Here is a 10,733-nt window from a genome sequence, read left to right as displayed (position 1 = left end):
TGTCTTGATGTGGGCCTCTTTGGGTTTATCTTGTTTGGAGCTCTCTGTGCTTCCTGTACTTGGATGTCTGTTTTGTCCCTTAGGTTAGGGAAGTTTTCACCTATTATTTCTTGAATAGATTCTCTGCCCCTTTTTCTCGCTCTTCTCCTTCTGAGACACCTGTCACACAGATGTTAGTGTGCTTGATGTTGTCCCAGAGGTCCCTTAGATTGTCCTCACTCTTCTTAACTCTTTTCTCTTTTACCTGTTCAGCTTCAGTAATGTCTTCTAGTATTTTGTCCATCTCACAGATCCGTTCTTCTGTATCCTCTACTCTGCTTTTGAGTCCCTCTAGTGAATTTTTCATTTCCAGTATTGTATTCTTCATTTCTGATTGGTTCTTTTTATATCTTCCATTTCTTAGTTGGCATTCTCACTGAGTTCATCTATTCTTCTCCCCAGATCAGTGAGAATCCTTAACACTCTTTGTTTGAACTCTCTGTTGGGTAGGTTGCTCATTTCCGTTTCACTTAGTTCCTTTTCTGGGGTTTTGTCCTGTTCCCTTACTTGGAATATATTCCTTTGCCTCCTCATTTTGCCTCTTTCCCTGTGCTTGTGTGTACGTGTTAGGTAGGTCAGCTACGTCTCCTGCTCTTGGATAAGTGACCTTATGTAAGTGATGGCTTAGGAGGCCTCCAGTGTGCTTCCCTCAGTTCTCAATGTTCCAGGGGTGACCACTATGTGGGCTATGCGTGTCCTTCTGTTGTGGCCTGTTTTCTCTCCCTGTAGGCGCCCAGGGAGGGCGAGTTTTGCTCCCGGCCAGCTGTTGTAATGCTCAGCTGTTTGTAGTTGTTCTGGGCTCTTCAGTCTATTTATCAGGTGTGGTGAGCCTCAGCACCGTTGGCTGCAAGTTCTAACACCACATTTGTGTTGTAGTATTTCTTTTAAGTGAGTAGGCCCCCAGCATGGCAGGTTGTTAGGCTCAGGGCCTTACAATTGCTATAAGCCTCCAGCCTTTAGGTCTCTTGTCAGCTCTCTGAGGATTGCAGCTGGGTGTGGCTGGCCTCAGGCACACAGGAACACCCAATTGTTTCAGGCTTTGGAAGGTGGGGCAAACCCCCTCTGTGGGTCTTTGACAAGCACAAGTCTTCTGCAGCTGACAAGGCCTGCTGCCCACAGGTCCACACTCACTGTCAACACAGTCCTGCCCCGTGTGCACGCCCCAACCACCCGAAGCATACCTAGTCTCTCCATGGCGGGAGCCCCACAAACTCCACCACCACCCCACACTCTCCATTTGCTCCTTGTGCACGCCCTGCCCCAATTAAGTTGTCTCAGTTGCCAGGCTGCAGAGAATTCAGTCACCAATCTATGCAGGCCCACAAGTTGCCTGAGGGCTTGTTGTTGGGTGGGGCGAGTCTCTAGGGTGGGTTGCCTGCCCTGGCTGAGCTGGATTAAATTGGTTCTCTAGCGGGTGGGACAGACCCTTGGCTAGCAGACCTCAGGGAGTACTCCAATGGCTTCTATGGCAGCACGCCCACACCAGGCCACAACAATATTCGCCACCAATGTCCCAGTTCCTGGAGAGGTGTCAGCTCTCACCGAGATGCACACAGGGCCTATTAGGTGAGTCTCTTTTCACCAAAGCACTGTGCACCTTTCTTTCTGGTGTTTTTAGGTTGCTTTCTGAAACGGGTGAGTTTGTGCATGGGCTCTTTAAGAGCCGGTTTCTAATTTGTTTGTGAACCAGCTTTTCTGGGTGTACTCCCTAATGTTTTAGTAACAGGCAAAGTCAGTTATTCTGCCACTTGTCACGATTGTGCTGTGTCCACAAAATGCCCACAGCGAGATTGCTCCCCGGCTCAGGGGCCCGCTCCTCCAGGGAGGGCTGTGTACATTTTGGTGACTCCTGGGCAGCCGTGAGGTGCTGTGGCTTGTGAAGGTGGCATGTTTCCTCTCCAGAAGGGAGTTTCTTCCTCTTCTACCTCAGTTAGCATTGTCCGTTGTTGCAGGAGTTCCTCTTATCCAGTTTTCAGTTCTGTCTCAGTGGTAATTTTTCCACGAGTAGTTGTAAATTGGCCGTGTCCTCGGGAGGAGGTGAGTTCAGAGTCTGCCTGTGCTGCCATCTTGACTTCCTCCTCCTGATGGTGCTTGGGGGGTTCCTCACGTGAGTCTTGGCATAGAAAAGTTTAAAGAGTAAAGCAGCATTGGTCAGATCAAAAGTGTTGGCTGAGCATAATTCTGAAGGAATAATGATAGAGACGTAAAAGCAAGAAGCCACTTGAATTGCATTGGAAGGTATTAAAGACATCAAAGGACTGGGAAAAACACCTTATTTAATGTAAGTACTTTCTAAACTCTAAGGCAAAAAGTAGTATGAATTTACATGGTAATTATAAACCACAAAACAACAATTCACAAGACAAGTAAACAACTAAAATAGAAACCAGAATAAGAAAAATAGAAGTTAAAGGAGAGATGGAGAGAGATGGTTGGGGTCAGAAAACATGGTTTAGTCATCCTTGAAGTCTCCCTCAGACTCTGATCATTCTTACTGCTCAGTAAACACTTTGAGCCCATCAACCTGGGGAGGGGCAAAGTGAGAGGTGGTTGGAGGGGAGAAAATGCAAGGATACCCTTGTGGAGGCACTGACATTGAAAATTAGTGACATTTTGCAAAGGTGTTTACCATAATATATTAAGGATTATTCTGGAAAGTTAAGGATTTTTCTGGAATGTACATTTTCATTTTTTGGAAACTCCAACTAGCCCAGAGAACGACTTAGACATTTCAGCTTTAGAAATAAAGAGAGGGGCCACCCCTGTGGCTCAGCGGTTAAGTGTGCACGCTCCACTGCGGGGGCCCCAGGTTGACAGGTTTGGATCCTGGTGCGCACCGACATACCGTTTGTCAAACCACGCTGTGGTAGCATCCCATATAAAGTAGAGGAAGATGGGCACAGATGTTAATCCAAGGCCAATCTTCCTCAGCAAAAAGAAGAAGATTGGCATCAGAAGTTAACTCAGGGCTGATCTTCTTCACAAAAAAGAAAGAAAAGGAAATAATGAGAAACATTTCTGTCAGTTTTAAGAATGAAAACAGTTAGCATCTGGAAAACAGGTGCAATTTGAGATGAGAATGTGGAGAAAGAATTAGATGTCACACGTTGTTTTTGCTTTTCTCTAGGGCAGTAAGGCTTGCAGGGGGAATGAAGTTCTATCTTTGCTCTATTGAGTTTGAGAAGGTGTAAAATTCACTTGTGCTGGGCAACACTGTTGACCTGTGGAGAAAGACAAATGGTTCAAGCAGCTGATCTAAAGGAATAACAGAGCTCATAAAAGTTCTTGTGTTGTAAAGGTTGCTTCCTCTTTATTGAACTTTAGTGGACATCCATTGACCTATATGTGCAAAGTATTTGTGGTAGGTATTAAAGGAAATACAAAAAATTATAAGGTTCCAAGCTCCTCCACATACATGATATGGTTTGCAAGATGTAACTTGATTCTGCCAAGGTATTTAGTATATGTTGTATTAGAGAACCTAAAAAAAAATGGGAATGTTATCGAGAAATTGTAATTAAGGACAGCTTCTTAGGAGAGGTGGACTACATCAAGTCCTCAAAGGGATCACTTTTGGGCAGGTGGAAGGAAGAAAGTGTGAGGATTTCAGATGGCGGAAGAGAGGAAATGTGCAGAAGTAGAAAGGAACATGGCATTTGAGCATGGGGGTGGGGAGGCCATGACAGGCACAGTCTTCCCGTGACTGAGAGGCAGCTCAGTTTCCTCCTGCAGGAGCCCAACACTGTTTCCCACATCCTGGCCTCTTTGACCTGCAGAACCCCCGCCTGAGCCAAGGCCTATCTTATCTGGATCACTGCCTAGTCTCCCAACAGTTCCCTTTACTTCTAGTCTTAATTTCTTCTAATCTTTCCTCTATAATGCCTTCAGAGTTACCTTCTAGAATCAAAGTTTGTTTAAATGTGACATCTGCTTAGATTCCTTCAATAACTGCTCAGAGAATCCGAGAGAACATTCAGACTCCTGAGCTGGACACACAGGCGTTCTCTTGCTGTCCTCATCTTTAGCCTCATCACCCACTTTTTCCTACATGTTCGCTTTGTTCTAGCTTTAAAAATACCCCCATTTTCTGAAAGCTTTAGCATCCTTTATATCTGTCTTTTTATATGTGTTTCTTCTGCACTCCTACCCCCCTGTTATTCAACTTCATTCCTATTTCCTAATCTAAACTCATGTCAAATGTTCCTTTCACTTGGACACTTTTCCTGAGAGGTCTCCATCTAGAGACCCCTTTTGATGTCCCCACTCTGGGACCCTGTACTTATCTACTTTTCCATAACTGTTGTTTTATTCATGACTCATAAACAGTGAGCTCCTTAAAGCTGAGACTATCCTTCTTCTTGATAAATAAATGGCAAGCAGTAGGATACATTGGAGTATATGAGGAAACCATTGGTGTAAAACTAATTGGGCCTGACCTAGGTTTTTTTTTTTTCCAATAGTGGCCTGTAGCCTCTGTTCATCCATTGTACATCCACTTTAAGCAATTAACATGTCTGAAAACAAGAACAATGCCCTTAAGATGTAAATGCAACTTCTCCCACATTGGCATTTCCTTAATGATAAGCATTTCTCCCTAGGCTAGGATTTGATTGCTGTGCTCATCCTGTGACCACCCAACTCAAGACAACAGCCACGCCCATGGAGACAGCAGACCTGATACCCACCCTGTCCATCAATCAATGTGCTGACAGGTCAATGTCGCGGCTATTTTAAAAGGGACATTGCAATCACATGTGATACATGCTCTTTGATAGTATATAACCACTGTGTACACTCCACTTCTTTGGAGTGCTCCATTTCTTCATGCAAGGACTGTCCTGGATTATATGGTCTTCAAAGTTTGGCTCATAATAAACTCACGCCAATTTTGATTTATAGATTGGTTATGGGTTATTTGCATCAACATTTCTTGGCATAGTTGCAGCAGGATTTCAGAGAAACCCACCAGAGACAACCTGGAATCTACACTGAACCGACTCTTGGTACCACAGGGGCACTTTGAGCCCCACATGGATCACTGCATTCTTCAGGTGACCCTGGTGAGTTCTCCTGAATCCCGGACCTCTTTATTTTAAGTTGATGGTCCAGGGGCCTGCCCCGTGGCTTAGTGGTTAAGTGTGTGCGCTCCACTACTGCTGGCCCGGGTTGGGATCCCGGGCAGGCACTGACGCACTGCTTCTCTGGCCATGCTGAGGCTGCATCCCACATACAGCAATTAGAAGGATGTGCAACTATGACATACAACTATCTACTGGGGCTTTGGGGAAAAAAAGGAGGAGGATTGGCAATAGATGTTAGCTCAGAGCCAGTCTTCCTCAGCAAAAAGAGGAGGATTAGCATGGTTGTTAGCTCAGGGTTGATCTTCCTCACAAAAAAAAATAATAATAAAAAGATAAGTTGATGGTCCAGGAGTTTATTTGAGCTGTTTTAAGGTCTTGAGACTAGTGGCTTTAAAGGATACCGGTACATTTCCTAGGTAGAGAAAAACCTAGGGGGAATTGCCTAGGCCAAGGGACCTTAGGGGAAACTTGGAGTAAATTGAGTTGGTTGTCCTTTTAATTTGGCTTTAAAATTGGAAAGAATTATGTTTATAAGGTCTGAACAAAACTGCTTGATAAAGAAATGAGAGTCTGAACTTTTTCACCTATGAAGAAAAGCAACATGGCTCCTCCTGGCTGAAAAGGCGTTTTACAGGTGATGGAAAATCGTCAGTAGGAGTGTCAGAGGTGAACCTCACGACGTATAGTGGTCCTATAGGGCGTTCCATTATCATTCACGTTAATTAATTATAGCTTCGTCTGGGGACTGGCACATGAGGATTTGTCACCCGCACTCCGAACCCCCAAGGTGATCCTAGATTGCCAGTGGGAGAAATGGAGACACGTAAGAGAGTGATTACGACATTCCTTTAGGGAATAACACTCAAAGCAGCACACTTGTGACCCACTACACAGTTCCTAGAAGTAGTTCAGACTTTATAACAAACAAACAAAGAAACAGAACTAAAAATGGGAAACCATGCTCCAAAAGCCTGCCGGCTTCCAGATGGACAACCCCCCACGGGGACTCCCGCTGGTTTCACGTATACTGCATACGGAAACAATCTTTGCAAGTATTCAACTAAATGGAAAAGGTTAACTAAGGATGACAGGTCGTAAATGGCCAAAATTGGGAACGTTTGACTTCTGAAAACTACTGTATTTGCACACACAGGTTGAAAAAGCCTGCAATAAAACCAAAACAAAAGAAGGGGAAGCTTATTACGATTGGCATTTAGAGGCTTCAAAGAGTGATAATGATAAAATGACTTCTTTACAGGAGACTAACCATAAACTGACTGAGACCATTTCTGAATTAAAGAGAGAGAAGTCAGAAGCTGTCCACCCCCTCACCTCCTATACCTCCTCCACTGCCACCGCTTTCAGCACCTCAGAGCTCATCTCCTTCTCCCTCAGCACCCGTGTATCCTTTCCTTTCTGAGCTTCCGTACCCTGACCTATCCACTTTACCTCCTCCTCCCTCAACTCCTCCTCCTCCTTCACCTCCTCCTCCTCCTTCACCTCCTCCTCCTCCTTCTCCTCCTCCTCCCCCACCTTCTCCTAGTCCTTCACCTCCTCCTCTCTCACCTCCTCCTCCTCCCTCATCTCCTCCTCCTCCCTCACCTCCTCCTCCTACTTAACCTTCCCCTCCTCCTCCACCCCTAGAGAAAACAAGGAGTAACTCTCAGGGAGCAGATACTGAAAGTCCTAAAGTTATATTGGCTCCCTTTAAGGAGAAACTTGTTACTGGGTGAGGTGAGCCTGCTCTTGTGTATACTCCTTGGACTAGAAGTGAATTTAAGAATTTGACGAAGGACTTCCCAGACCCTATGCAAGATCCTTTAGGGTTTGCTCAAGAATTCGATTTTATTGTTAGAACTTATGCACAGGACATTCAGATTTATATCAGCTTGTGCATTTTCTGATGTCTGAGAACAAAGCAAAGGAATGGATAAAAAAAGCAGATTGGAGAGACCCCCCGGAGGATTTCCATAGGCATGAGCCTCATGACCTTAAAGAGTGTAGGGATATCGCTCAAAACTTACACAAAGCCATGCCAGTAGTTTTTCCCAGGAAGACAGATTGGGCTAAAGTCCATCAATGTAAGCATAGACCCGAGAAATCTATCTTTGATTATTTTGAAAGGCTTGAGAAAACCTTCAAACAGCACTCTGGGATGGCTCCTGAATGTTTTGAGGATCATTAAAATGATTCAATTTTCAATTCAATATCCTTAGAAGGATTAGATGAGGAATTACCAAAGTTAGTTAAGAGACATGAACTGGATTGGACTTTAATGCACACTAGTGCTCTTGTCACTATTACAGACAAACTGTCTAAAACATTCCAGAAACAAAAAGACCACTAATGTTATGAGTATACAGCTACAAAATCTTCGTGACACAACAAACGTCATCCTTTTAAAATCTAACCAGAAACGAAATCACCGTTTCTGTTACTATTGCAAAAAGCCTGGTCGTTTCAAATAAGACTGCCATAAACTCAAATGGGATTTAGGGGGTGAAAACAATAAACAGGAATAGGGCTGCTCCGAAGATTACAAGAGGGCATTTCCCCTCCTCCTCACAAATGCCGTAGGGGAAATTGAGATAACTATTGGAGGGGAAACTTTAAAGGTCCTTGTAGATACCATGGCTACCTTATCTGTCATCAACCCTACCCTTATTCATTGCCCTCTCCCTCGAAGTAAACAGAGAGTTCAAATGGTAGGGGTTTCGAATTTTCCAATGCAGGTTTTTAAATCAGAACCAATAATTTTTCAATTAAAAACCATCACAGGAAAAAAATGTGTTTCTCCTGGTTAAATGTGCTCCAATTCATTAGATTTGACGAGATCTTCTAGAAGCATACAACGTCCTTTTCACAAAAGGGTGATATGCTTCTAGATTCAGAAAATCGGGATGCTGACCAGACTGTAATTGCTGAAAGGTTGATGATTGTGAAATCAATGACTCAAATAGAAGACAAAACTGATGACCTGTTATTACAAGTGCCTAGAGAATTATGGTTATCATCCTCTTCAGATATTGGGAAAATTAAATCAACCACTCCTATTAAGGTGACTTTGACAACTCTATGCCTCTATATAATATTTGGCAATATCCACTTAGACCAGAGGCATTAAATGAGATAAGCCCTATCATTCAGGAATTTCTTGAAAAGAGACTTATAATTCCTTGTACTAGTCCCTGTAATACACCTATCTTGCCTGTAAAAAAACCGAATGAGAAAGGCTGGAGATTTGTTCAAGATCCAAGACCTATAAAGAACATCGTGATTCCCCGACATCCTGTGGTTCCTAACCCACACACTTTGCTCTCGGCCATTCCAACTAACAGCTGCTATTTCTCAGTCACTGATTTGGGCAGTGCCTTCTTCAGCATTCCCGTGGAAAAGAATAGTCAATATCTTTTTGCCTTCATGTGGGAAGATCGCCTGTATACCTGGACAGTGATGCCACACTGTCCTATACTGTCCTATACACAGGGCTATACTGAGATGCCCACTTATTTTTCCCAGATACTCAAGGCTGACAGTGAATATAGAATTTCCTAATGACTCCACTTTAATTCAATATGTGGATGATTTCTCTTGCATTCAAACACTAAGTAGGAGTCTCAAAAGGACACAATTTATCTGTTGCAACAGCTAGCATCTAAAGGGGCATAAATTGTCCAAGGACAAATTATATTTTTGCCTGCCTGTTGTAAAATATCTAGGACACTTGATATCTAAGGATGGACTGTTGATTGATTCTGAAATGATTAAAGGAGTCCAGGTTTTTTCTCTCCCTAAGACAAAGAAACAATTAAGAAGATTCCTAGGACTAACTGGATATTTCAGGAACTGGGTACCTAACTTCTCACTTATTGCCCAGCCCTTATATACATTACTAAAGTCTGACCAGCCTGATTTAATTGTATGGACACAAGAAGGAGAGAAGGCAGCAACTACCTTAAAGTCTCTTTTGGCCCAAGCTCCAGCCTTAGGACATCCTAATTACAGCTTGCCATTTTTCTTCTTCATATATGAAGATAAAGGAAATCCCTTAGGTATCGTAACTCAAAAACATGAAGGTCGACATTGACCTATAGGTTATTATAGTCAGCAGTTAGACTCAGTGGCAAAAGGGCTTCCGCCTTGTATGAAAGCCATTTCAGTAGCAGCGCTCTTATGCAAAACCACTGAATAAATACTGATGGGGTCTCCTTTAACTATCTATGTTCCTCACTCAGTCAAATCTCTCCTAAATTCTCATCACACTCAGTATTACTCTGTCAGCCGACTAGCCTCCTATGAAGTTCTGTTGCTCTATGCTCCTAATATTACCTTAGCCCTCTGTAATAATCTTACCCCCGCAACTTAACTTCTAGCATCACAAGAAGAAGATGCCCACTACTACATTTATTAACTAATTACCTACTTACTCCTAGGAATGATTTGCAAGAAACTCCCATTGATAATGCTGATCTAATTTGGTTTATAGATGGATCTTACTCAAAGGATGAACAAGGATGTTATCGAGCTGGATATGCAGTAACGTCCTCAGTAGACGTAATCGAGAGTTCTTATTTACCAGAGATAAAGTCAGCACAGCAAGCCGAGTTAATTGCTTTAACTTGAGCTTGTCCACTGGCCAGAGACCAGATAGCAAATATCGACACTGACAGTCGTTATCCTTTCGGAGCAGCACATGACTTTGGAATGCTGTGGAAACAACAAGGGTTTTTAACCTCTTCAGATCAGCCTATAAAGAAGGGGAAACAGGTTGCAGAATTATTTCATTCTATACAGCTACCGAGACAACTAGCGATTATTAAAATGCTAGGGTATTCAAAATCTGATACTTTGGAAGCTAAAGGAAACCAGCTTGCTGATGCAGCTGCTAAACAAGCAGCCTTGAAGGCTTGCCCTACCCAGCCTCGAGAATGCCTGTTGCTTCCTATTAACTCTGCCAACCCAGTAAAATACTTCCTTCTACAGGCCCAAGAAGTGGCCATGGAAGAAGAAAAACACATATGGCAGTCAAGAGGGGGAATTTTTGGCACCCCCTCACAGATGTGGTTTGGGCCCAATAGGAAACCCATGGCACTTGTTGGAGCACAATTGCCCGTGCTCCAGCATATACACCAACTAACCCACTGAGCACCTGAAAAGGTGATTTTATGGGGAAAACAATACTTTTGGAAACTTTTTCCCACAGTGGCGCATAAAACTTATACTCGTTGTGTTATATGCTCAAAATATAATCCAGGGAAACCACTTCATGGGGCACACTTTCCCCTTCTTAAGGGACCCTTTGAGGAATGGCAATTGAACTTTGTCTAAATGCCACCATCTCAAGGATATACATATATCTTGGTAATTATCTGTATGTTCTCACATTAGGTTGATGCCCTTCCTTGCAGAAGAGCAACGGCTCTAACAGTAGGTAAATTACTATTAGAGAGAATAATTCTTTCTTGGGGAATTCCTACTGAGTTACATAGTGAACGGGAGACTCATTTCACCGGACAAATAATTAAACCTATTTGTAATATTTGGACAATAATGCAGCATTTCCACTGCGCTTACCATCCCTAATCCTCAGGATCTGTGGAAAGAACTAATAGC

The sequence above is a fragment of the Diceros bicornis genome (genome assembly GCF_020826845.1).
Source record: "Diceros bicornis minor isolate mBicDic1 chromosome 13 unlocalized genomic scaffold, mDicBic1.mat.cur SUPER_13_unloc_1, whole genome shotgun sequence".
Taxonomy (NCBI): Eukaryota; Metazoa; Chordata; class Mammalia; order Perissodactyla; family Rhinocerotidae; genus Diceros; species Diceros bicornis.
The sequence above is the reverse complement of the archived record's forward strand: the minus strand, read 5'-3'. Positions refer to the sequence as shown.